Below are 27,581 nucleotides of genomic sequence, written 5' to 3' on the forward strand. Positions count from 1 at the left end.
ACCAAGGGCTGTGTCCCGATCAGCACACTGCTCACAGTACTCCCTGAAACAAATTCTCCCCTTCTCCCACGTGACACTGACTTACCCCTACAGCCTCTATCTTCATGGGTTACCAGGGCCAGTGCAAGGCCCATGTCAAAGCAGACGTACTGACAGTATGCCTCTTCTGGGGAAATTCATCAGCAGCATCACTGAAGCAAAGGAAATGGCCTTTTCACAAGGGCCCATTCATTCAGTAAACCCACATGAAGTCAGACATGGTGTCAGACTTCATGAGGTCAGAAAGTTTAAAGCTGGTCTCACAAAGAATGCCCAAGATATGGACTCAGTTTGAAGGAGGTGTCTGAGGTCTTCTTGCACCGCCAGATACAGTGGGATAGGAACTGCGTTGCACAGTGTTGGTGCCTAAAAAACCTGTGAGGAGTGATGGTAATGCAGGGTCATGGGAGTCAGGAAAGAGTTGGACGTTCAGAAACTATTTGAAGGAGGAACCCAAGAAAGCTTAGTTAATTCTGGGTGGTATTGTTTAGTCGCTCAGTCATGCCCAACTCTTTTTGGACCCCATGGACTCCTCTGTCCATGGGATGTCCCAGGTAAGAATACTGGAGTGGGTTGCCATTTCCTTTTCCAGGGAATCTTCCTGACCCAGGAATCGAACTCGAGTCTCCTGCATCTCCTACCTTGGCAGGCAGATTCTTTACCACTGAGCCACCGGGGAAGCCCATTATTTCTGGAGGGATGCGGATTAAAGGTGGAAAATCACTAACTGTATTAGGCCAAGTGCAGGGAAAGTGTGCCTGAGAACCCTGTGCTAACTCCCAGGGACAGCTTCCAGAGAGGTGGAGGGCCTCCTGAAAGATGGGGCAACCTGCTCCCAGCATCTTGAATGGAATGGGACTGGGAACCATGGATAAAGCATGGATTGATGAACTTTTGGAGTTCTTTGTTCAAAAAATTTAATTGAATTTATAGTTAATTTACCATGTTGTGTTAGTTTTCCGTGTCTCACAAAGTGATTCAGGAATACATATGCCTTCTTTTATAAAAACAAATTATTTATTTGGCTGTTTCAGTCTTTTTGTGGCACGGAGATCTGTAGTTGCAGCATGTGGGATCTAGTTCCCTGACCAGAGATTGAACTTGCATCCCCTGCATTGGGAGTGCCGAGTCTTATCCACTGGACCACCAGTCAATTCAATACATATGGAAGTCCCCACATGTATTCTTTTTCAGATTCTTTTCCATTAAAGGTTATTACAAGATTATGAATATAGGGACTTCCCTGGTGGTCTAGTGGTTAAGACTCTGAGCTCCCAGCGCAGGGACCAGATTCCATCCCTGATCAGGGAACTAAGATACCACATGCCACATGGCATGGCCCCCAAAATGAATATAGTTCCTTGTGCTATATAGTAGGTCTTTGTTATCTATTTTATACCTAGTAGTGTGCAGAATTACCAACTATCAAAGAAGAAAATGAGAATTAGATGTTGAAGGGGTCTTTATCCCCATCAAGTGGTGGAAGAAGGCAATGCTAAAAAAGTCAGCTACGAATTAAAATTTTCTAAGCTGCAGAAAGGCTGGAAGCTATTACATTTGAATCTACGGTTTGAAAGCCTTTATTTCAACAGCGCACAATCACAATTTTGGAGCTTTTCTTGTTTTTATATGTTTCATATTAGTTATCCCCTGATTTCTACTTCTAGTTAGATCTGCCAATTCCTTCAGCGTTCATTGCCGACGACTGTATCGCTGGAGAAATGCTGCCACCTTGGGGCAAAGTGGAAAGATGCTCTGAGGGCAAGCAACACACGGTTTAAGCTTTCTGAGGAGGAAAACTGTGAAGCTGGCAGAACTAACCTTTGACATTTCTGTCTTCCTTTTTGCAGGAAAAGGACATACACTATTTTGTAATTGTAGTTTGATTAGTTCTGTGTTGTTGTTGTTCAGTTGCTCAGTCGTGTCCAACTCTGCAACCCCATGGACTGCCGCACACCAAGCTTCCCCGTCCTTCACCAACTCCCAGAGTTTGCTCAAACTCAGTCCATAGATTCAGTGATGCCATCCAACCCTCTCATCCTCTGTCGTCCCCTTCTCTTCCTGCCCTCAATCTTTTCCAGCATCAGGGTCTTTTCCAATGAGTCAGTTGTTTGCATCACGTGGCCCAAGTATTGGAGCTTCAGCTTCAGCATCAGTCCTTCCAATGAATATTCAGGATTGATTTCCTTTAGGATGGACTGGTTTGATCTCCTTGCTGTCCAAGGGACTCTCAAGAGTCTTCTCCAACACCACAGTTTGAAAGCACCAATTCTTCAGCACTCAGTCTTCTTTATGGTCCAACTCTCATGAATGTGTTAGCTTCACTTTCCTTATCTGTAGACATAATGACATTTATAGAACACAATTATTATTTTCTCTATTTTTTGCCTTCTTTCTTACAAGAGCTTCTTGTCTTTTTCATCTCCAAAACAGAAAAAAAAAGTGCCCTGTTTACATTAATTCACACTAATGTGTAACTGCTGTGCTGTTTTATAATTATACTGCTGTTATTTAGTGACTGCGTTGTGTCCAACTCTTTGTGACCCCATGGACCCCAGGCTCCTATATCCTTGGAATTTTCCAGGCAAGAATACTGGAGCAGGTTGTCATTTCCTCCTCCAGGGGATCTTCCCGACCCAGGGATTTATCTCAAGTCTCCTGGTTGGCAGATGGATTCTTTACTACTGAGCCAAGGGGGAAGCCCTTGCTCTGGATTTTCTAGGAAACATTCCGCCCTCCCAGCAGCCAGCAGGGGGAGGCTGCCGCTTTCTCTGGGAAGGAGGCTGGGCTCCAGCCTGGCAGGTCCTTGGCCCCTTCCCAGTCCACAAATCCTCCCTGTAAGAGTCTTAACTTTGCCTTCCTTCAATTTACAATCTTAAGAACAAAGGAATCATAGATGCTTCAGCCTGAGAGGGACCAGCCCTATTTACAAATATATCTCTCAGAAAACACTTAGAAGGCTTCCTTGAGTTTTAGTAAATGCGGAAGAAAGAGCACTTAGAGAACGAAGCCATTTCTGTGTCAGCGGTCATTGATGAGAGGTGAGGAGTATGTTTAGATGGGATTTCCAAAACGTCTCTGAAAAGTACTTTGGAAAGTTCAGAGTCATAGGTGAGGTGGGTGGATAGCGTGGCAGTGCTGCTACCTGCTGCCTGGTTATTGTGTTCCGCTGTGACACACGGAGGGCATTACCTTCAGGGAGTGGGGACCTGATCTCCGTCATCACCTTGGGTTCCTACTTTGTTTCCGAAAGATATTCGGAATATCTGGAGAGGCCCACAGGGGCAGCTTCCCATCAGCCCGTCACTCAGGATTCTCGCAGGGGAGCCTGCCTCAGATAGGCTCCTTCCAATTAATTACAAATGTAGTTTGCCTCTCACTCAATTCCCTCTCTCTGCAGCACTTCCGGCTCCTTGGAAACGTTTCGGTCAGAGGCGGGTCCTCCGGCAGGCGGTATGGACAGTTCCTTTTCCATGATGCCAGAGGCGGGGGAAAGGTCCATCGACGGGAGCAGGCATCGAAAACGTCTGCACACCCCCCACATCCTCACCAACACCAGGGACCAGTGACCAAGGCATTTCCTCTTTTCCAACGCTATGGGACGTGCTCAGTCGCTCCGACGTGTCTGACTCTTTGCAACCCCATGGACTGTATAGCTCACCAGGCTTCTCTGTCCATGGATTTCTCCAGACAAGAATACTGGAGTGGGTTGCCATTCCTTATCCAGGGAATCTTCCCAATCCAGGGATCAAACCTGGGTCTCTTGCATCTCTTGCTTTGGAAGGTGAGTTTTTTTTTTTTTTTCCCCCCACCACTGCGCCACCTGGGAAGCCCACAAAGAGGGAGACAGCTTTGGGATAGAATTATTTTAAGTGAGTCTGGACCTTCCAGGCACTGTAGAACTTGTCTTTGTTTTCTTCTAATGCCTTTGACTGAGTCCCTGATGCTGGTGTGTGGTGTGTCTGGGAATTGCCCGAGCTCTGAAAAGATTTCCAGAAGCTCTGCCCTCTGTTTGCGCTCTTCTGTCTCCGGATGAACCAGGAGGAAGTAAATAATTGCTTACTTTGAAATCGTACATTCAGGGAACACTTTAGATGACCATGAAGAGCTTACTAAGGTTCAAGAGTCTTGATTTTAACCTGAGACCTGCTGCCAATGTGTTCTATGGCTTCAGGGAATTCACTGGGTTTCTGAGTTCTCTCTTTCACCCATTCATATGTAGAATTGTTAAATAGAGCCTATTTTTCTTTTTTGGAAAATATTAGCTGCTTCTTTTAAGAAATGCAGTTCAGATATTTCAAGTGTCTGTCACTTGCCTGAAAACACCGTAGTGGACCGCTGGGGTGGGGTTTAGCGCTGGGAGGTGCTAAACCAATAACCAAAACCAATAATTTGATGATGAGGGTGTTATTCCCATTTTACACATAAGTAAACTGAGGTTTGGAGAAGTTAATCAAATCATACAAGGGCCACCAAGCTTGAAACACAAGCCGATTTGATATCAAAGGCTATATCCTTCTTCCCATATTTGCTGCAAAAATGATTGAAATATGATTTCTGTCCCCAAGGGGCTTTCAGCAAAGAATGGGTGATAGTACACATGCAACAGCTACAATCCACGGAGGAGTCTTAAGTTCTGCATAACAGGAAAAAAAGCGCAGGGCTGTGGGAGAACTATGAAAGCAACTATTACTTAGGGTTATGTTTGGGTCTTTGTTATTCATAGCGTTGTTACCATAGTTACAGCTTAACCCTCTCATAATTGTGAATTAAAAGCCACACAGATGTCTACGAGGATACCCTGACCCTAACTGGTAAATCCATGCCACTGCTGCTGCTGCTAAGTCACTTCAGTCGTGTCCGGCTCTGTGCAACCCCATAGACGGCAGCCCACCAGGCTCCCCTGTCCCTGGGATTCTCCAGGCAAGAACGCTGGAGTGGGTTGCCATTTCCTTCTCCAATGCATGAAAGTGAAAAGTGAAAGTGAAGTCGCTCAGTTGTGTCTGACTCTTTGCGACCCCATGGACTGCAGCTCACCAGGCTCCTCCGTCCATGGGATTTTCCAGGCAAGAGTACTGGAGTGCTGGTGTCAGAGATATTCAGGGAGTGGCAGGGGTCCCAGCAGCCAAAGTGCTTTCTTCCTGACTCTACCCTGCCCCTTCCACCCCAGGTCCACGATTTACCCTCTTTGTGGCTCAATGAGCTCCTCCAGGAACCAGGGTGGCTCAGAGCTCACCCTGCCTGTACTGAAGGTTAAGCGAACACCATTCCCCAAATGTGGGAATGAAAGATTTCCAAAGTCCCATGGCAACATTCTGTAAGGAACCAAACACTCCTGCTCACAGAGGTTAACCCTCAAATCCCCAATACTTATTCTCTGAAGCTCTAGGAGAGAGTTCTTACTTCATCCAGAGATGAGGGATCTGGCCCCATAAAAACAAACCAAGTTACAACTGTGTGACAGACATATTTCGCTTATAATGCTCAACTAAGAGGCTTTACATGCTGGACCTGCAGCCCAGTGATGGGTGTTTCTGCCAGGCCAAAAGCAAAGTCATGTGATTTTTAGATGCTGCCTTCTTGGGATTGGGCCCACCAGGTTCCACAGCCCCGGAAGTCTGCTCCGGCTGGAACACCTGTAGCCAGCGCACGGGGATTCAGAAGCACTTTTTCCAGCCTAAGCCTTGCCAAATGTCTTCACACCTCAGAAATGGCATGAAATCTGGCCTGTGCAGAGGGCAGGGGGCCGCCAGCTTGCATCACATTCTTCCAGGCTTAATCTACTCAACAACCAAAGTGGAAACAGCTTCCCCATCCCCCAACTCACGCCCATCATGGCCAACCGAGTGTACGATAGAATCTACTGTCGCCATAGAGCAGGCTTCAGGAGTGACTAACTCTGCCCCATGTTCCTCCAGAGAACTTTCCAGAATTTTACTGAGGGCATGATTTGGGGGGACAACTGTTCTTTCCCCAAAAGGAGAATAATCTGCACGAGGGAAAAAGGAGAAGCTTTGAGCGACACTGACAGTGTAGTTCATGTTTATCTTTCAGTTGCTTCTTTGATTCAGCAGAACCGGTAAGACATTATGGATGTGGTACCATAATACAACACAGGTGGTCCTGGAACTTCTGTTACAGCTATGATCTTGTCCCTTCCAGAGGGGGCCAGCCAGAGGGGTGGGCACATAGCATCTTTGGTGCATCTCTCTGTGACTTTATTCCTGGGAGCAGAAAGTGGGGGGAAGGCAGCTTGGGGCTGACTTTACAAAGCGTGGCTGGGTGAGTGCTCTGAACTGGTTCTAGAAAAGGTGGAGGCCTGCCTGTGCTTCAGGCTTTCTTGCCTCCATCAGCCAGGCCCCTGGAGGAGGACTTTTCAAAGACAAGTGGCAGGTGTCATCTAGAACAGGGATCTGTGACCTGTTAGGAACTGGGCGGCAGGCAGTGAGCCAGTGAAGCTTCCGGTGTATTTACAGCCGCTCCCCATCACTCACATTACCGCCTGAGCGTCGCCTCCTGTCAGATCAGCAGCAGCATTAGATTCTTGTAGGAGCCAGAACTCTGCTTTGAAATGGGCATCCAAAGGATCTAGGGTGGGTGCCCCTTGTAAAAATCATCCAGAAACCATCCACCCTGTGGAACCATCCATCCCACTCTGTGGAAATACTGTCTTCCATGATCTGGTTCCTGGTGTTCGAAAAGGTAATAGACCTCTGATCTAGTGTTCAATAGTTTTTTCATGCTAAATTCATCATTTCAGTAACTATTTCTAACAAGAGCGCATTGGCTATCTCACTTGTCTCATTCTCATTTCCTTTATCCTGTCTCTTCTTCCTTGGGAGGTAAGATGATTGAGTATACAAGAAGAGACTTGGACCTGACTGTTAAAACTCTGATTGGGGAGTAAGCAAGAAAAATGTCCTTTAAAATTATTTCAATTATTTTATGCTTTATTAGAAATGGCGAGTTGGATTTACTTTTGGGGCATACTATCCTTTTGTCCTGGGCAAAACCAAACAGCAATACTTAATTGGTAGTGCAGTTTCATTTTGAAAAGTTGTCATCATTGTTTTTTGAAGAAAAGCTAAATGCAGTGAAGCAACTCTAAAGTGAGAAATGAAAGGTTCTGTTGGTAATGCAGTTCAGTGAAGGTTACTGTACTAACGCTGCCTCTCTTATTTCTCTCTGTGTTGAAAACGCTTTGAAGGGAGAACATCTGGTGCCCAGTGGGCACTTAATATATATGTGCTGACCAATGGCTTAACTAACTATGACTTTAGAACTTGCGGAGTTTCCTTTTTTCTAGATTGGTGGGTTTCTCATCTCGGACTGCAAGAAGGTAGGTTTTACTTTAAGCAAATGCTATGTATTTCTGAAGGTTGTAATAACTTGAATTCTTACAAAATAATCAGTTAAAATGCACCAGGAAAAAAACAATTAGAGGACCTCACTGTGAAATTTCAGTAGTGATTATCTCAGAATGATGAAGGTGTAATATGCAGTCTGTTAGCATTTGTTTTTTTTAAAGCAGACCACTTTTTACAATTAGTGAGGATTGCTACCACTGGTAGACTTGAGAGTCTCTTTCTCCTAAACAGTCTGTGTTGGTTTTGTTTGTTACATACGTATTGTTAGAAATGATTATGTGTATGTGTGCCTTTTAAGTCACTTAAGTAGTGTCTGACGCTTTGCGACCTTATGGACTGTAATCTGCCAGGCTCTTCTGTCCATGGGATTCTCCAGGCAAGGGTACTGGAGTGGGTTTCCATGCCCTTCTCTGGGAGATCTTCCTGACACAGGAATTGAATCCACATCTCCTAAGTCTCCTGCATTGGCAGGTGGCTTCCTTACCACGAGAGCCATTGTATCTCACCATATTAATTTCACTGAATATTCCTGCTAAGGTCTTACAGGAAATCTGTTCTGCACCCATACAACTTTTGTTCACTGGTGGGAAGGACTCCCCTTTGAGACCCTCCAGAACACTGAGGGGTAAAATTCTAGAAAGACTGTGAGTTTTGGTTTATTCTGTTCACATATAGCTCCTATGAGAATGTAGTGAGAGGCAAAGGGCAAGTGGGTAGAAAACAACTCAGTTCAGTTCAGTTCATTCAGTCACTCAGTCCTGTCTGACTCTTTGCAATGCCATGGACTGCAGCATGCCAGGCCTCCCTGTCCATCACCAACCTACGGAGTTTACTCAAACTCTTGTCCATGCAGTCGGTGATGCCATCCAACCATCTCATCCTCTGTCATTCTCTTCTCCTCCTGCCTTCCATCTTTCCCAGGATCAGGATCTTTTCAAATGAGTCAGTTCTTCCCATCAGGTGGCCAAAGTACTGGAGTTTCAGCTTCAGCATCAGTCCTTCCCATGAATATTAAGGTCTGATTTCCTTTAGGATTGACTGGTTTGATCTCCGTGCAGTCCAACAGACTCTCGAGTCTTCTCTAACACCACAGTTCAAAAGTATCAGTTCTTTGGTGCTCAGCTTTGTAGTCCAACTCTCACATCCATACGTGACTTCTGGAAAAACCATAGCTTTGACCAGATGGACCTTTGTTGACAAAGTAATGTCTCTGCCTTTTAATATGCTGTCTAGGTTGGTCATAGCTTTTCTTCCAAGGAGCAAGCATCTTTTAACTTCATGTCTTCAGTCACCATCTGCAGTAATTTTGGAGCCAAAAAAATAAAGTCTGTCACTGTTTCCATTGTTTCCCATCTATTTGCCACAGTTGGAAAACCAAATCATCCTCCAAGGAAGAGGGGCCAAATAAAGATAAAGCCTCAGGACCACTGAAGTCATCATATACATTTGAAAAATTGTCATATGTATGCCTAAAGTATACAAAGTACTACTAGGGAATGTAGTTGGAGTTCCAATATTTTGGCCACCTGACACAAAGAGCTGACTCATTGGAAAAGACTCTGATGCTGGGAAAGGTTGAGGGCATGAGGAGAAGGGGGTGACACAGGATGAGATGGCTGGATGGCATCACTAATTCAATGGACATGAGTTTAAGCAAACCCTGGGAGATAGTGAAGGACAGGGAAGCCTGGCATACTTCAGTCCATGGGTTTGCAAAAAGTCAGACATGACTTAGTGACTGAACAACAACAACAACGGAATGTACTACAGTGTGGCATCTCAATATATATATATATTTTATAAGAAAGTAGGATTTATTGGTGGGCATGAGTAAGGAGGGGACAGCTCCAAGACTCTCAAGAGTGCAGGGCCTGCCTTTTGTCCAGAGGGCCGCCATTAGGGTTGTGTATATAACATGCGGCCCCCAGCCATCCCAAAGGTGCCACTTTTCTCTCACGTTTTCAAGTTCATCTGCACTAAACTTAGTGGTAAATGCCCACTTCTTAGAGATGTGGATCCAAGATGTGGTGGCCGGGGAACTTGAACTTGGCCCCAAGGAGGGCCTCGATCACATGCTCCTTGTTCTGCAGCTCAGTGCGGATGGACATTGTGACTTTGCCAATGTGGACCCTGGCCAGTGTGCCCCAGGGCTTTCCAGAGGCACCACGCACACCTGTCTGGAGCTTAGACTGGGGACAGCATGCCAGTCATGAAAGTCCACTTGAAAGAGCTGTATCCAAGGTCGCTTAGGGCAACCTGTACAGGCAACAGGCTGCATACACTACCGAGGAGGCTGCTGTTTGCAGCCACTGCACACTGGGCCCCCACGGGGAAAAGAGCACAGTCGGCTTAACTGGCTGCAATGGTGTGCGTGCACGCATAGCTGCTCAGGCATGTCTGACTCTTTGTGATTCCATGGACAGTAACCCATCCTCTGTCCATGGGATTCTCCAGGCAAGAATACTGGAGTGGGTAGCCATTTCCTCCCCCTGGGGATCTTCCTGACTCAGAGATGGAACCCCTGTCTCTTGCGTCTCCTGCATTGGCAGGTGGATTCTTTAACATTGTGCCACCTGGGAAGCCCAGCTGCAGTGGCATCTCTAAAAGAAGAAGATGAAGAAGAGGAGGAGGGGGAAGAAATCCCACAAGCCAAATCAATACAATTGTTTGGTTACATAGTATTTATGGTTGCCTAAATGTGTTTGTGTTTAAGTACGATTTGTCGTCAAGCACAGAAGGCTCTTCTCATAACAGCTATTGATTTTATGGGTTCAATACCCTGTAGGTCTCCTGTTTCTGGTATCAGGAGCAACTACAAGTGATGTGGGTCCCATGGATCACAATTTTTAAGCTCCTGAGTGAAGTGTGAATTCAGTCCCTTTGTCTGTGGCATAAAGAGTTTCTACTGTGTCACTTAAAAACATTCAGCTCACAAAAGCTATCTCTAACAAAGGGTCCAACAAGGTAGGTGAAAAACAGATTGATTCAATTCCTCTGAGATCCACATTAACAGGTTTTGGGCTGACAGGTAAATATTGACTAAAGCAGACCTGACAGCTGAGAGGAGGCAGATGTGCAGAAGAAAATCCTTTCCTCCTTTCTGGGGGCAAGTCCACCGTTTTTAGTTTTCTTAATGATGAAATGCTGTTGGAAGTCAGGCATTACATGGCAGTGGCAATGTGCCCCCTTTCACCTCTGTAGCAAACGTAGCTAATTCTGTCACCTGCCTGAGGGTATCACAGGAACTCAGGAAAATAGAGAGGAGCATCAGGGAGTGTGGTATAGTGGTTATAACATGTTATCACGACGACGATAGTGGAATAACTGGCCAGAGGTGACTAGAGATATGGATCTGAGTAAATATCTTTTTCTATTTGATTAAAAAAAGTTTTATTGGAGTATAATTGCTTTACAATGTTGTGTTAGTTTCTGCTGTATAGCAAAGTGAATCGGCTATAGAGATAATCAATAACCTCAGATATGCAGATGACACCACCCTTACGGAAGAAATTGAAGAGGAACCAAAGAGTCTCTTGATGAAAGTGAAAGTGGAGACTGAAAAAGCTGGCTTAAAACTCAACATTCAAAAAATTAAGATCATGGCCTCTGTTCCCATCACTTGTGGCAAATAGATGGGGAAACAATGGAAACAGTGACAGACTTTATTTTCTTGGGCTCCAAAATCACTTCAGATGGTGACTGTGGCCATGAAATTAAAAGGCTCTTGCTTTTTGGAAGAAAAGCTATGACCAACCTAGACAGCATATTAAAAAGCAGAGACATTACTTTGCAGACTAAGGTCTGTCTAGTCAAAGCTATGGCTTTTCCAGTAGTCATGTATGGATGTGAGAGTTGGACCATAAAGAAAGCTGAGCACTGAAGAATTGATGCTTTTGAACTGTGGTGTTGGAGAAGACTCTTGAGGGTCCCTTGAACAGCAAGGCGATCAAGCCAGTACATCCTAAAGGAAGTCAGTCCTGAATATTCATTGGAAGGACTGATGTTGAAGCTGAAACTCCAATACTTTGGCCACCTGATGTGAAGAACTGACTCATTGGAAAAGATCCTGATGCTGGGAAGGATTGAAGTTAGGAGGAGAAGGGGATGACAGAGGATGAGATGGTTGGTTGGCATCACCCACTCAATGGACATGAGTTTGGGTAACCTCTAGGAGTTGGTGATGGACAGGGAGGCCTGGCATGCGGCAGTCCATGGGGTCGCAAAGAGTTGGACATGACTGAGGGACTGAACTGAACTGAACTGAATAAGTATACACATAGCCCCTCCCTCTTGGACCTCCCTCCAACTCCCTAACCCCATCCCACCCCTCTAGGTCATCACAGAGCACCCAGCTGAGTTGCCTGTGTTATACAGCAGCTTCCCAAGATGTAGTGCATATATAGAATGGAATATTGCTCAACCATAAAAAGAAATGAAATTGGGTCATTTGTAGAGACGTGGATAGACTTAGAGTTTGTCATACAGAGAGAAGTAAGTCAGAAAGGGAAAAACGAATATCAGATATTAATGTATATACATGGGATCAGGTAAAATTTAAAGCTAGGAATGTGGAAAGTTACTTTCAAAATCTCCATCCTGTTCTCACCGATAACAGATTTGGTTTTACAAATTTTGCTCCAATATAGCAAATGGTATCTCTAATTTGTCATGGCATATGAATTAATCTTAGGGTCTGTGGTAGAAATGATATTAACTCAATGCAGTAAGTGGGAGAGAAACTTTACAGCAAATTACTTTGTACTTCTTCTGGAAATGAAGACATGTTTCACTGACTGAATAATGAATGCCAATAATAGAGAGCATTTATTCCTCCTGAAAGGCAAATTCATCATAGATAACTAATGAAAATAATGTGGTTTAGCTGTTAAGTTGTGTCTGACTCTTGGAGACCCCATGGACTGTAGCCCACCAGGCTCCTCTATCCATGGGATTCTCCAGGCAAGAATACTAGAGTGTATTGCCATTTCTTCTCCAGGGGATCTTCCTCACCCAGGGATTGAACCTGGGTCTCCTGCATTGCAGGTGATTCTTTACCAGCTGAGCTACCAGGAAAGCAATGAAAATGAGAGCTCACATTTATCGCATACTTCTGATGTAACAAGCACTGTTCTAGGTGTGCTGTGTGAATGACGTCAGCTCTCATCTGGTTCTGTGAGGTCGAGCGGCCAAGGTGGACTCATCCTTCACAACATTGCCATCATACTCCATGGCCCCGGCCTGGGGCTGCTTCTGCCTCCTCCTTTATCCCTCATGAAGTATTGGGGTGCGCTCTAGCTAGTCTTCTTGGCTTCTCTGTCCATGTTACATCCCCACTGATGTTCTTGAAGCCCACACACATCTTAGCTCAGTTAGAAATGGATGTTCACTTAGAACAGATGGAGCATCCGAGCTTTCCCAGGAAGAACTAGCTTTAGCAGACCCGTGGTTTTAGGCATGCAAACAAGACAGAGCAAATAAGTTTTGGGAGCAAAGTTGGGGTAGGGGAGGAGCTGGGGTCAGAGCTACATGGAGAGGAGTGAAAGAGGTGATTTCCCAGGCCACTCAGGACAGTCACAGGTTAGATGGAAAAGTGCCTTTCTCCCTCAGGGGGTGGGCAGACAGAGCCCACAGAAGTTAAGTCTGGTAGGGCTCAGAGCTCTAGATGCCTGAGGCTTCGAGTGAGGAGGAGTGAGCCTGAGTTTGCAGTGTGGGTGGGGGATGGGAGGGACAAGTAAAAGGGGCACCAGCCTTTGACTCCCTTTGCCACCGGTCTTACTTTTACTTCTGTAATATCTTTTTATCATTGACTTAAGAATAGTTTTGGCATATATTCTGAGAAAACCATAATACAAAAAGACACATGTACCCCAATGTTTATTGCAGCACTATTTACAATAACCAGGACATGGAAGCATCCTAGATGTCCATTGGCAGATGTATGGATAAAGAAGATGTGGTACAAAAATACTATGGAGTATTATTCAGCCGTGAAAAAGAATGCACTTGAGTCTGTTCTAGTGAGGTGGATGAACTCAGAGTCTGTCATGCAGAGGGAAGTTAAGTCAGAAAGAGGAAAACATATAAACTCATACTTGTGGAATCTAGGAAAATGGTGCAGATGAACCAATTTGCAGGGCAGGAATAGAGACCCGGATGCAGAGAATGGACATGTGGACCCAAGGGGGAAGGAGAGGGTGGGATGAATTGGGAGATTGGGATCGACATATACATGCTACCATGTGTTAACAGATAGCTAGTGGGAAACGAATGCATAGCTCAGGGAGCTCAGCTCAGTGCTCTGTAATGACCTAGAGTGGTGGGATGGGGGGTGGGTGAGAGGGAGGTCCAAGAGGGAGGGGATATATGTGTACACGTGGATGATTCACATTGTTGTACAGCAGAAACTAACAAATCTTTGTAGAGTAATTATGTCCCAGTAAAAACAAATAAAGAATGATTATGCCAGCACATTTCCTCAAAACAATTATTGGGACAATCCTATGTTGGATAAATTGTGCTGCTTCCCAACTCCCACCCTCAGCTGCTTCAGTTTTGACACCTGCAGCCAAGCCAGAGAAGGTGGCTCTGTGAACAGTCTGAGAACTTGACCTTGAGTCTGGGTCCCAGACCTTGTATAGCATGGATGCTAAATTCAGATGGCCACGGTTGAGAGCATAGCCCAGCCCTGGTCCTGATGGGCTGGTGAGAAACAACCAGAATCAGTGCTTGAAAGGACATGAGCTACTTTGGGCTTCACTGGCACAAGGGACCCATGCTCTGTGAACTCACCCATCTCTCTGCCTTTGTGTTTTCCTTTCTTATCTTTGATTGCTCTCCCACTGTAGTTCTGTAGTGAATCTCTTTTAGAAACTTAAAAGATGCTTGCTCCTTGGAAGAAAAGTTATGACAAACCTAGACAGTATATTAAAAAGCAGAGACATTACTTTGCAGACAAAGGTCTGTCTAGTCAAGGCTATGGTTTTTCTAGCAGTTTTGTATGGATGTGAGAGTTGGACCATAAAGAAAGCTGAGCACAGAAGAATTGATGCTTTTGAACTGTGGTGTTGGAGAAGACTCTTGAGAGTCTCTTGGACAACAAGGAGATCCAACCAGTCCATCCTAAACGAAATCAGTCTTGAATATTCATTGGAAAGACTGATGTTGAAGCTGAAACTCCAATACTTTGGCCACCTGATGCAAATAACTGACTCATTGAAAAGACCCTGATGCTGGGAAAGATTGAAGGCGGGAGGAGAAGGGGACGGCAGAGGATGAGATAGTTGGATGGTATCACCAACTCAATGGACATGAGTTTGAGTAAACTCTGGGAATTGGTGATGGACAGGGAGGCTTGATGTGCTGCAGTCCATGGGATTGCAGAGTCGGACATGACTGAGCAACTGAACTGAACTGAAATCTTACCTCAGGGCTTCCCTGGTGGCTCAGCGGTAAAGAATCCACCTGACTCTGCAGGAGAGATGGGTTTGATCCCTGCTTGGGGAGGCTCCCTTAGAAAAGGAAATGGCAACCCATCCAGTATTCTTGCCTGGGAAATCTCATGGACAGAGGAACCTGGAAGGCTATAGTCCGTGGAATCTCAAAAAGTCAGACACGACTTAGTGACTAAGCAACAACAATCTTACCTCAGTTGAATTGAGGGGCTGGGCCCAGGTGAAGTGAGGCCACAGAAAAGGAACTGCTATGTCATTTCCCCAACCCTCAACCCCCACCATGGGTGCCTCCATACAAATGGAGTCTTGATTCTTAGGGCCAATGGAAGTCCCTTGATAGGAATCTAAAATCTTTCAGAAGCACTTTGTCAAACATTAGTGAAGGTAAGTGTTGGTATTATCAGTTAGAAAAGCTGAGCCAGAGGAGACTGAATCATTGGACTCTTGACCACTTCCTGGGTCAGGGGTCACAGGGAGTTGCTTGGATATAAATTCAATTCTTAGGAGTCTGAGTTCAAATTTCAGATCCTTCAACCTGTTTACTAGACAGTCTGAGGAGAGGAGAGAGCATGAGAAAAGAGGTAAGAAAGAGCATGAGTTTAGAGTCAGACACAGCTGAGCAGAAAGCCTACCCTTTAATAGCTATGTGACCTTGAAAATGTCTCTTAATCCCCCTGCCTCAGCTTCCTCAATGGCAAATTGAACATAAGAAGTCACAGTAGAAACATCCTAACAATTAGTTGAGATAATATAGATAAAAGATTTAGTACAGACAGTGGCCCATAATAAAAGGAAATGGAATTATTACTTACTTAATTTATACCTAATAGAGTGTCTGGAATATTGGTGATATACAATAATTATGTGTTGAATTTAATTGAATCCTGATATTTCACTGTGCTCACTTGGTAAGCTTAGAGAGGTGGTGGAGGTTTAATACAAGGTTCTAGACTTGCTTAGGGTCAATCTAGAGTAATGAGGGGCTGCCACTTGCTCCATTAAGTGAGACAGCTAATGGGCCCTGAGTCATCAGGGTTTAATATGTTTGCTTTTTAGACAGATAAGTGGAACTCTGAACTGAAAACAGGAGTAAACTGAGGGCAGGATGCTGGCTGGGATTGGCGGCCAGGATTCCTGCTGCCAAGGATATGCAAGCTCCCCCATTTGCTAGAAAGTGAACTTCCAACTCCTGGCCCAGTGACAGGAGGGCAGAGACCACACAGCTGGGCTGGGTCCACACAGGACTCAGTCTCTTATCCCCATTTCTCTCTGCTCTTCTAGATATAGTACTTTCTTATCTTTAAAATAGCCAAATAACCTATTTAAAAACAGTTAAATTACTTATTAGGCAAATGCCACAATCTGAAAGGACAAAATTCAACTGCCAATAAGAGAATAAATAAAAGAACTTAACTAAAATAACTTACAAGGAGTTTCTTAAGAGAAAAAGACAGATCAATCATCCAGTCAATGAGTTATTGCCTTCTGTGTGCTAAGAACTATGAATATGCAAATCACAGATTAAGTGGAAAATGACTAAATAGACAATTGTTTTTGTTCAATCACTCATTCGAGTCCGACTTTTTGCAACCCCATGGACTGCAGCATGCCAGGCTTCCCTGGCCTTCACTATCTCCTGGAGTTTACTCAAACTCACGTCCATTGAGTCAGTGATGCCATCCAACCATCTCATCCTCTACCGTCCCCTTCTCCTCCTGCCCTCAGTCTTTCCCAGCATCAGGGCCTTTTCTAATGATTCAGATCTTCTCATCAGGTGGCCAAAGTATTGGAGCTTCACCTTCAGGATCAGTCCACCAATGAATGTTTAGGATTGATTTCCTACAGTCTAAGAATTTAGAGGAGGGAGGGATAGTAGGTCAAGAGGTGAACATAGTAAGTGGTCTACTTCAGCTGTTTTTTCCTGCTTCCCCATTCATTCCACACCCCAGTTGGTCCACAGGCTTTGTCTTGGAGAGCCAGGATGGGAGTTAGGGAACAGCCAGTGAATGAGGACTCTCAACCCCTTGTCCACAGCTTGCTGTTTTGGCTGACTCCCTTGTTCCCTGGAGTGGGGCTGGGGGAGGTTTGCACAGGCTTTTCAGACAAGAGAGAACCTGACATGAGTTTTAAAGGGTGGATGGACTTTGGAAAAGAAGGAAAGTAGGAAAAGTTATTCCAGCTAGGGGAAAGGAAATAAGTAAATGAAATAGGAAAAGTGGGAAAATAAAAGATACGTTCTGGAAACACTGATGAAGTATTATTAACTATCACAGTTGGGCAGGATCCAGTTATGGGGATGGTCCCCATCATGGTCTTTGTCCTCAAGATGCTATGTATGAGGGATATGCATATGAGAAATTCTCATCAGCTCTCTTCCTCATGCCTTGCTTTTGTCTGCACATGGTCAGGCCACTTAAGATAGTTCTCTGCTCTCTGTACATCCTTTCCCTGGTAACCGATAAGCCAACCTGACATCAGTTCCTCCCAGTTGCCAGTCCATGCCCACAACCCTCTGCTGCATATACAGTAGGGTGTCACTTTAGGGTGACCTTGCTTCAGACATGTAAGCTCCTCCATCCATTAAACCATTGATGTCTTTGTCACTGACTCTGGGCTCTTTCTCAGGCTGGGCAAGCAAAGGGCTTGTAAGCCTGCAGTGTGCAGCCCAAGGCTCTGGGATCCATGCTGGTTCCCTTCTTGCATTTTTGGTCAGAAGCACTTCTGATTATAAGATGCCCTTAGGTTTGGTGTTGCTTTCATTCATAAAGGACGAAGACATGAAGAGAGTTCACTGAGAAGAAGAAAAGAAAAAGAGTATTAAGAGAAGAAGAGTACTTTCACACTGGTATTTCTGCAGGTAGCTCCCTTTCTCCCTTGGTAACATTTCCATCCTCTAATTGATGCCTTTGTGTTTCCTCAAGGCTATGACTTTGGTTTCAGTGAGTAGACTCAGGAAAGGCCTAATGTATTCAGGTCAGATGTATAATGATTCCATGAACTAAGAAATAAACTATGCTCCACATTGTCTTATTATTCCTAATTGCATCTTGGTCACCCAATTCCAAAATGTGTGTGGGAGTAGGGATGGGAGGGGGTTCCACACACCTCCAAAAATGATACTCCCAGACATCAGCCAGATGTCCTACAATTCAAGTCAGTTCTAACATTATCTACCAGGAGACTGAAGCTGAAGCGCCAATACTTTGGTCACCTGATGAGCAGAGCTGACTCCTTGGAAAATACTCTGATGCTGGGAAAAATTGAAGACAGGCAGAGAAGGGGATGACAGAGGATGAGATGGTTGGTTGGTATCACTGACTCAATGGACATGAGTTTGAGCACGCTCTGGGAGATGGTGAAGGACAAGGAAGCCTGGTGTGCTGCAGTTCATGGGGTCACAAAGAGTCAGACACAACTTAATGACTGAACGACTGAGAGATGACATCCAATACCACATGTAAAGTGCTGAACCCCAAAAGATTCCACCTTAGTGACAAACGCAAACCTGTGTTTCTGATGGCCAGTTAGAAATCAGTTCAGTTCAGTCGCTTAGTCGTGTCTGACTCTTTACGACCCCATGAATCGCAGCACGCCAGGCTTCCCTGTCCATCACCAACTCCCAGAGTTCACCCAGACTCACATCCATCGAGTCAGTGATGCCATCCAGTCATCTCATCCTCTGTCGTCCCCTTCTCCTCCTGCCCCCAATCCCTCCCAGCATCAGAGTCTTTTCCAATGAGTCAACTCTTCAAATGAGGTGGCCAAAGTATGGGAGTTTCAGCTTTAGCATCATTCCTTCCAAAGAAATCCCAGGGCTGATCTCCTTCTGATGGACTGGTTGGATCTCCTTGCAGTCCAAGGGACTCTCAAGAGTCTTCTCCAACACCACAGTTCAAAAGCATCAGTTCTTCACCGCTAAGCCTTCTTCACAGTCCAACTCTCACATCCATACATGACCACAGGAAAAACTATAGCCTTGACTAGACGAACCTTTGTTGGCAAAGTAATGTCTCTGCTTTTGAATACGCTATCTAGGTTGAGAGTTCCAGGAAAACATCTATTTCTGCTTTATTGACTATGCCAAAGCTTTTGACTGTGTGGATCACAATAAACTGTGGAAAATTCTTAAAGAGATGGGAATACCAGACCACCTGATCTGCCTCTTGAGAAATCTGTATGCAGGTCAGGAAGCAACAGTTAGAACTGGACATGGAACAACAGACTGGTTCCAAATAGGAAAAGGAGTACATCAAGGCTGTATATTGTCACCCTGCTTATTTAACTTATATGCAGAGTACATCATGAGAAATGCTGGACTGGAAGGAACACAAGCTGGAATCAAGATTGCCAGGAGAGATATCAATAAACTCAGATACACAGATGACACCACCCTTACGACAAAAAGTGAAGAGGAACTAAAAAGCCTCTTGATGAAGGTGAAAGTGGAGAGTAAAAAAGTTGGCTTAAAGCTTAACATTCAGAAAACGAAGATCATGGCATCCGGTCCCATCACTTCATGGGAAATAGATGGGGAAACAGTGGAAACAGCGTCAGACTTTATTTTTCTGGGCTCCAAAATCACTGCAGATGGTGACTACAGCCATGAAATTAAAAGACGCTTACTCCTTGGAAGGAAAGTTATGACCAACCTAGATAGCATATTCAAAAGCAGAGACATTACTTTGCCAACAAATGTTTGTCTAGTCAAGGTTATGGTTTTTCCTGTGATCATGTGTGGATGTGAGAGCTGGACTGTAAAGAAGGCTGAGCGCCGAAGAATTGATGCTTTTGAACTGTGGTGTTGGAGAAGACTCTTGAGAGTCCCTTGGACTGCAAGGAGATCCAACCAGTCTGTTCTAAACGAGATCAGCCCTGGGATTTCTTTGGAAGGAATGATGCTAAAAATGAAACTCCAGTACTTTGGCCACCTCATGGGAAGAGTTGACTCATTGGAAAAGACTCTGATGCTGGAGGGATTGGGGGCAGGAGGAGAAGGGGACGACAGAGGATGAGATGGCTGGATGGCATCACTGACTCGATGGACGTGAGTCTGGGTGAACTCTGGGAGTTGGTGATGGACAGGGAAGCCTGGCGTGCTGCGATTCATGGGGTCTCAGAGTCGGACACAACTGAACGACTGATCTGATCTGATCTAGGTTGGTCATAACTTTCCTTCCAAGGAGTAAGTGTCTTAATTTCATGGCTGCAGTCACCATCTGCAGTGATTTTGGAGCCCAGAAAAATAAAGTCTGACACTGTTTCCACTCTTTCCCCATCTATTTCTCATGAGGTGATGGGACCGAATGCCATGATCTTCGTTTTCTGAATGTTGAGCTTTAAGCCAACTTTTTCACTCTCCTCTTTCACTTTCATCAAGAGGCTTTTTAGTTCCTCTTCACTTTCTGCCATAAGGGTGGTGTCATCTGCATATCTGAGGTTATTGATATTTCTCCCGGTAATCTTGATTCCAGCTTGTATTTCTTACAGTCCAGCGTTTCTCATGATGTACTCTGCATATAAGTTAAATAAGCAGGGTGACAATATACAGCCTTGACATACTCCTTTTCCTATTTGGAACCATTCTGTTATTTCATGTCCACTTCTAACTGTTGCTTCCTGACCTGCATATAGGTTTCTCAAGAGGCAGATCAGGTGGTCTGATATTCCCATCTCTTTCAGAATTTTCCACAGTTTATTGTGATCCACACAGTCAAAAGCTTTGGCATAGTCAATAAAGCAGAAATAGATATTTTCCTGGAACTCTCTTGCTTTTTCCATGATCCAGCGGATGTTGGCAATTTGATCTCTGGTTCCTCTGCCTTTTCTAAAACCAGCTTGAACATCTGGAAGTTCACAGTTCACGTATTGCTGAAGCCTGGCTTGGAGAATTTTGAGCATTACTTTACTAGCATGTGAGATGAATGCAATTGTGCGGTAGTTTGAGCATTCTTTGGCATTGCCTTTCTTTGGGATTGGAATGAAAACTGACCTTTTCCAGTCCTGTGGCCACTGCTGAGTTTTCCAAATTTGCTGGCATATTGAGTGCAGCACTTTGACAGCATCATCTTTCAGGATTTGAAATAGCTCAACTGGAATTCCATCACCTCCACTAGCTTTGTTCGTAGTGATGCTTTCTAAGGCCCACTTGACTTCACATTCCAAGATGTCTGGCTCTAGGTCAGCGATCACACCATCATGATTATCTGGGTTGTGAAGATCTTTTTTGTACAGTTCTTCTGTGTATTCTTGCCACCTCTTCTTAATATCTTCTGCTTCTGTTAGGTCCATACCATTTCTGTCCTTTATTGAGCCCATCTTTGCATGGAATGTTCCCTTGGTATCTCTAATTTTCTTGAAGAGATCTCTAGTCTTTCCCATTCTGTTGTTTTCCTCTTTTTCTTTGCATTGATCACTGAGGAAGGCTTTCTTATCTCTTCTTGCTATTCTTTGGAACTCTGCATTCAGATGCTTATATCTTTCCTTTTCTCCTTTGCTTTTCGCTTCTCTTCTTTTCACAGCTATTTGTAAGGCCTCCCCAGACAGCCATTTTGCTTTTCTGCATTTCTTTTCCATGGGGATGGTCTTGATCCCTGTCTCCTGTACAATGTCACGAACTTCATTCCATAGTTCATCAGGCACTCTATCTATCAGATCTAGGCCCTTAAATCTATTTCTCACTTCCACTGTATAATCATAAGGGATTTGATTTAGGTCATACCTGAATGGTCTAGTGGTTTTCCCTACTTTCTTCAATTTAAGTCTGAATTTGGTAATAAGGAGTTCATGATCTGAGCCACAGTCAGCTCCTGGTCTTGTTTTTGTTGACTGTATAGAGCTTCTCCATCTTTGGCTGCAAAGAATATAATCAATCTGATTTTGGTGTTGACCATCTGGTGATGTCCATGTATAGAGTCTTCTCTTGTGTTGTTGGCAGAGGGTGTTTGCTATGACCAGTGCATTTTCTTGGCAAAACTGTATTAGTCTTTGCCCTGCTTCATTCCGTATTCCAAGGCCAAATTTGCCTGTTACTCCAGGTGTTTCTTGACTTCCTACTTTTGCATTCCAGTTCCTATAATGAAAAGGACATCTTTTTTAGGTGTTAGTTCTAAAAGGTCTTGTAGGTCTTCATAGAACTGTTCAACTTCAGCTTCTTCAGCGTTACTGGTTGGGGTGTAGACTTGGATTACTGTGATATTGAATGGTTTGCCTTGGAAACGAACAGAGACCATTCTGTCATTTTTGAGATTGCATTTCAAGTACTGCATTTCGGACTCTTTTGTTGACCATGATGGCTACTCCATTTCTTCTGAGGGATTCCTGCCCACAGTAGTAGATATAATGGTCATCTGAGTTAAATTCACCCATTCCAGTCCATTTCAGTTCTCTGATTCCTAGAATGTCGACATTCACTCTTGCCATCTCTTGTTTGACCACTTCCAATTTGCCTTGATTCATGGACCTGACATTCCAGGTTCCTATGCAATATTGCTCTTTACAGCATGGGACCTTGCTTCTATCACCAGTCACATCCACAGCTGGGTATTGTTTTTGCTTTGGCTCCATCTCTTCATTCTTTCTGGAGTTATTTCGCCACTGATCTCCAGTAGCATATTGGGCACCTACCGACCTGGGGAGTTTCTTTCAGTATCCTATCATTTTGCCTTTTCATACTGTTCATGGGGTTCTCAAGGCAAGAATACTGAAGTGGTTTGCCATTCCCTTCTCCAGTGGACCACATTCTGTCAGATCTCTCCACCATGACCCTCCCGTCTTGGGTTGCCCCACGGGCATGGCTTAGTTTCACTGAGCTAGACAAGGCTGTGGTCCTAGTGTGATTAGATTGACTAGTTTTCTGTGAGTATGGTTTCAGTGTGTCTGCCCTCTGATGCCCTCTTTCAACACCTACCTACTTGGGTTTCTCTTACCTTGGACGTGGGGTATCTCTTCACGGCTGCTCCAGCAAAGCGCAGCTGCTGCTCCTTACCTTGGACGAGGGGTATCTCCTCACTGCCGCCCTTCCTGACCTTCAATGTGGGATAGTGCCTCTAGGTCCTCCTGCCTCGGGGCAGCCACCGCTCCTTGGACGTGGGGTTGGTCCTCCCGGCCGCCCCTGGCTTCGGGCATGGGGTTGGTCCTCAGGGCTGCAGCCCCTGGCCTTGGGGGTGAGGGCGTGGGGTAGCTCCTCCCGGCGGCCGCCGCCCCTGACCTCGGACTTGGGTAGCTCTTCTCTGCCGTTCCTGCGCCGTTGCAGCCTGGCACTCTCGGCCACTGCCCCTGACCTCAGACGTGGGGTAACTCCTCTTGGCCACCGCTCTTTGGGCATGGGGTCCTCCCGGCTTCTGCTCCTGACCTCGGACGTAGGGTAGCTCCTCTCGGCCACGCTTAGTGCGCTGGTCACAGCCGCCGTCGCGCTTAGGGCCCTGGTCTCAGCCGCCTGTCCTTGGGTTCAATTAATCTGTTGGAGTGGCTTATAAAACTCAGGAAACCCATTTACTAAGCCCACTCATTATATACAAAGGGTATTAAAAGATACAGATGAACATTCAGATGGAAGAGAAGGCAGAGGGCAAGCGCTTCGGTGCCCTATCCAGGATCATCCCTCACCTCTGAGTGTTCTCAACCTTCTTTACGGTCCAGCTCTCACATCTGTACGTGGCTATTGAAAATCAGCTTCTCTTTTTTGTCTTGGCAAGTTTGTGTCTGCATTTCAGTCAACACTGGTCCTTCTATCCAACAGTTTTCCCAACTCTGCTTTCGTTATCTTGTCAACACTGGTTTAAGGTGGAGTCCCTAGCTGCCTTGATGGTATCATTTGAAAGATGCTGAGAAGTTTGTCCTAGACAAAAGCACTATTTCGTGGGTTTTCATAGAGATTCTTTTCTTTGGGTTAAGGCATTATCATTAGATAGTGTTCAATATATGGTTGACAGAATGTGTGTGTTAGTTACTCAGTCATGTCCCCCTCTCTGCAACCCCATGGACTGTAGCCTCTGCAGGTTCCTCTGTCCATGAAATTCTCCAGGTAAGAGTATGGAGTGGGTTGCCATTCCCTTCTTGGGGGGATCTTCTTGATCCAGGGATCGAATCCAGGTCTCCTGCATTGAAGGCAGATTCTTTACCATCTGAGCCACCAGGGAATACCTCTTTCTCCACTATTAACTTAGAAAATTCATTTATTGGCATATTTCAAGTGTGTGGTTATCTGAGGATAAGATTTGAAATGGGAGAAGGGAAGGGAGAAAGAGTAGAAAGATGTGTTCAAGATGCTGGTATGCTGGTGTAGATTTAGCAACTGACTGGATGTCCAGGGAGGAAATAAAAGTCCTGATCTGTAGCACTGGCCAACTTCCATGCTGTGAACACTCCCACCACAGTTGGTCACTGAACATGGAGTTGGGAAGAGATCCACAGGGTCAGCTCACATGAGCAGGCAGGAGTTTGGTTCCAACGCACCCTTGGGACAACTGGGGCAAGTCTTTATGAGAATCCAGAAAAATAGAAGAGACATAGGGGAACCTGGGAAAGTTCTTCAAGCAGACAGAAAGTTACAGAGAGAGCAGAAGCGAAGGCTTTGTGGCTTCTGGGGAGGAGCGCCATGCTGAAGGAATGTGCTTTCTTCCTCAGGTTAGGTCTTCAACCTATTTCTCTTTCCCAGCTTTTCAAATATAATGGACACAGAGATAGTGTCTCACCATATTTTTTTAAAATTAAAACAATTTATGGAGTATGCTCATGACTTCATAGTTCAATGGAGAGTGATTTCTCTCTCCAACTAACATGTAGAATTGAGCTATTGTAAATCTGTGTTCAGTTACCTCCACTCCCATGGCAGATGTAGCTTTTGATCAAATAAATGAGAAGATTCTCATATTTATGGTACTCTTGAATAGATATCTCCCATTATTTGTGAGGAAAAGGCAGATGCCCAAGTACAAATTAAGCCCAAGAGAAAAATTATGTCTTGTTTATCTTATTAGCAGTTATTCTTTAAAAGAGGATGTCTGCTATGCTTTACTCTTCAAACAAGAAGGAGGCTTATGAGGTGCCAAACATTTCAAACTTTTGAGAAAAATAATGAAACGGTGCTTGAAATAGGCATTTTATACTCTAAAGAAAAGAATACACTTTTCCTAGAGAGAGATGTGGGCTAAAGGCTGCCTTTGGGATTTTTTCCCTAATTCTTTCTAATTGGTTATGTGTTGATGGTATGTGTGTCTCACATCAGCCACTTAATTTCCCCCCTGTGATCAGGCCCTCTGTGATCAGAAGTTGGAATCCTCATCAGAACGAAACAGAAACCTTCTTTTTTATAATGACATGCATGTGCGTATACATGCTCAGTCACTTTGGTCATGTCCAGCTCTTTGTGACCCCATGGACTGTAGCTCACCAGGCTCCTCTGTCCATGGGATTTTCTAGGCAAGAATATTGGAGTGGGATGCCATGCCCTCCTCCAGGGGATCTTCCAGACAGAGTGCTCGAATCTGCATCTCCTGTGTCTCCTGCATTGCAGGCAGATTCTTTACCTCTGAGCCACTGGGAAAGCCCCCTATAATGACACAGTGGATGTTAAAAAAATAATAATAATAAAGGATTTTAAGAGAGTTAAAGAAGTATAATATAATCTCTTTACCATTTTTAAACAGAAAAGGGATTTTAAATCTATAAATTTATGATTCTACATGAAACTGACATATGAGCTCAGATTCAGAGTAGTTTTTGTCAGGTTTTTCTCATTTAATGCTTTTCCTGTCTTTCCAGCTCTCTCTTCTATCCCAGAAGAGGAGGATCTCAGTCTCAGGAGGGGCTCAGAGGCCACAGATGGTCAGTGAATGAATGCTCTCCTGCACCTTTGCTTTTACTGCAATGATTTGTTCATTTCACAGTCTTTTGGGCCCATCAAAAATGTTTGTTGAACTTAGAAAAAGGTCAGGGTTTGGATGGGTCTTGAAAATAATTGCAATAGCTTTTCTTCCCCTTTGTTTTTTGCTTCTTTAACAATATGTCATGCCCCAATGGCCATTTAATATAAAAACAAATAAGCAATAATACAACCTGACATATAAATTCTTGTGTGTGTGTGTGTGTGTGTGTTATTTGCTTGGTCGTGTCCAACTTTTTGTGGCCCCATGGACTGAAGCCTGTCAGACTCCTCTGTCCATGGAATTTTCCAGACAAGAATACTGGAGTGGGTAGCCATTCCCTTCTCCAGGGGCTCTTCCCCACCAGGGGTTCGAACCCAGGTCTCCCACATTGCAGGCAGATTCTTTACCATTTGAGCCACCAAGGAAGCCCATAAATTCTGGTGGAACCCCTAATTTGCAGTTTTGGGTTCAGAAGGAAATGGCAACCCACTCCAGTATTCTCACCTGGAGAATCCCAGGGACAGAGGAGCCTAGTGGGTTGCCGTTTATGGGGTCATACAGAGTCAGACACGACTGAAGTGACTTAGCAGCAGCAGCAGGTAAATCTTTGTTTAGTTCATGCAAGTACAGAAAATTGGACTAGGGGTTTTCAACACATAAAATACATTAATTTATGAAGAAGTAAAACTAATTATCACAAGTATCAGAGGTGGGTATCTTCATTTCTTTAAGTAGATAAATACTTGAAGATATGTTTAAATACATATACACATAGATTTCCAGCTGTATGAGTTTTTTGTTTTTTGAAAAGTTTTTGTTGGCTGTTTTTGGTAAGCACTCCTTAGCCCCAGTTTGCAAACTGAATGACTTCCTGGTCCTCCACTTGGAAATTTTTGTCAATTCTTTTGAACTGTATCGTTCCTTGTAACTCTTCAATTGTATATACCTTGTGACAACAAAGCCAATCTTTCCCCATGATGGCTGACTTCTAAATTGTAAAGGTTAAAAAAATTAAAAAATGAACTTCCCTGGCAGTCCAGTGGTTAAGACTCCACACTTCCAATGCAGGGGGCTCAGGTTCAATCCCTAGTTGGGGAACTAAGATTCCATATGCTGTGGCACAGTCAAAAATATATGCTAAATTGTTGAGGTTTCTAACCCCATGGTTTTTCCAGTGGTCATGTATGGATGTGGGAGTTGGACTATAAAGAAAGCTGAGCGCCAAAGAATTGATGCTTTTGCACTGTGGTGTTGGAGAAGACTCTTGAGAATCCCTTGGACTGCAAGGAGATCCAACCAGTCCATCCTAAAGGAGATCAGTCCTGAATATGCATTGGAAAGACTGATCCTGAAGCTGAAACTCCAAAGTTTTTGCCACCTGATGCAAAGAACTGACTCGTTGGAAAAGACCCTGATGCTGGGAAAGATTGAGGGCAGGAGGAGAAGGGGACGACAGAGGATGAGATAGTTGGATGGCATCGCTGACTCAATGGACATGGGTTTGGATGGACTCCGGGAGTTGGTGATGGACAGGGAGGTCTGGCGTGCTGCAGTTCATGGGGTCGCAAAGAGTCGAACAGGACTGAGCGACTGAACTGAACTGAACTGAACCCTATGACTGGGAGAGGAGTACACAAACTTCCCAGAAGGGCAGTGTTGACTATTCGGGTTTGCCTCTTTGAGCTGGGGTCAGTGTTTTATATTTCTCTTTCTTCTCAGACCACTTCTGTTTCCCTCCTCAAGTAACTAACCATCTCAGCCATGAGGTCTGTATGCCTCCAAAGTGTTTATGGGGCTCCTGCACCTGAGAATTTGATAAGGAATTCCTGCTGTGATAAAAAGTGGTCTTAGGTCAAACG

The 27,581-nt window shown here is 44.7% G+C and overlaps 1 long non-coding RNA gene and 1 other non-coding gene across 2 annotated transcripts; one reads left to right on the forward strand and one right to left on the reverse strand.

Annotated features, from left to right (window-relative positions):
• Window positions 1-9,634: 9,634 nt before the first annotated feature.
• LOC112586295 lies at window positions 9,635-9,769 on the reverse strand. The gene has a single exon (XR_003110761.2). It is a non-coding gene; the product is annotated as a small nucleolar RNA SNORA70 (small nucleolar RNA).
• A 7,719-nt stretch (window positions 9,770-17,488) lies between these two features.
• LOC123334398 lies at window positions 17,489-25,720 on the forward strand. The gene is made up of 2 exons (XR_006552164.2): window positions 17,489-17,714; window positions 25,619-25,720. It is a non-coding gene; the product is annotated as an uncharacterized LOC123334398 (long non-coding RNA).
• The last annotated feature ends 1,861 nt before the right edge of the window (window positions 25,721-27,581 follow it).

Source organism: Bubalus bubalis, chromosome 7 (assembly GCF_019923935.1).
Source record: "Bubalus bubalis isolate 160015118507 breed Murrah chromosome 7, NDDB_SH_1, whole genome shotgun sequence".
Classification (NCBI taxonomy): Eukaryota; Metazoa; Chordata; class Mammalia; order Artiodactyla; family Bovidae; genus Bubalus; species Bubalus bubalis.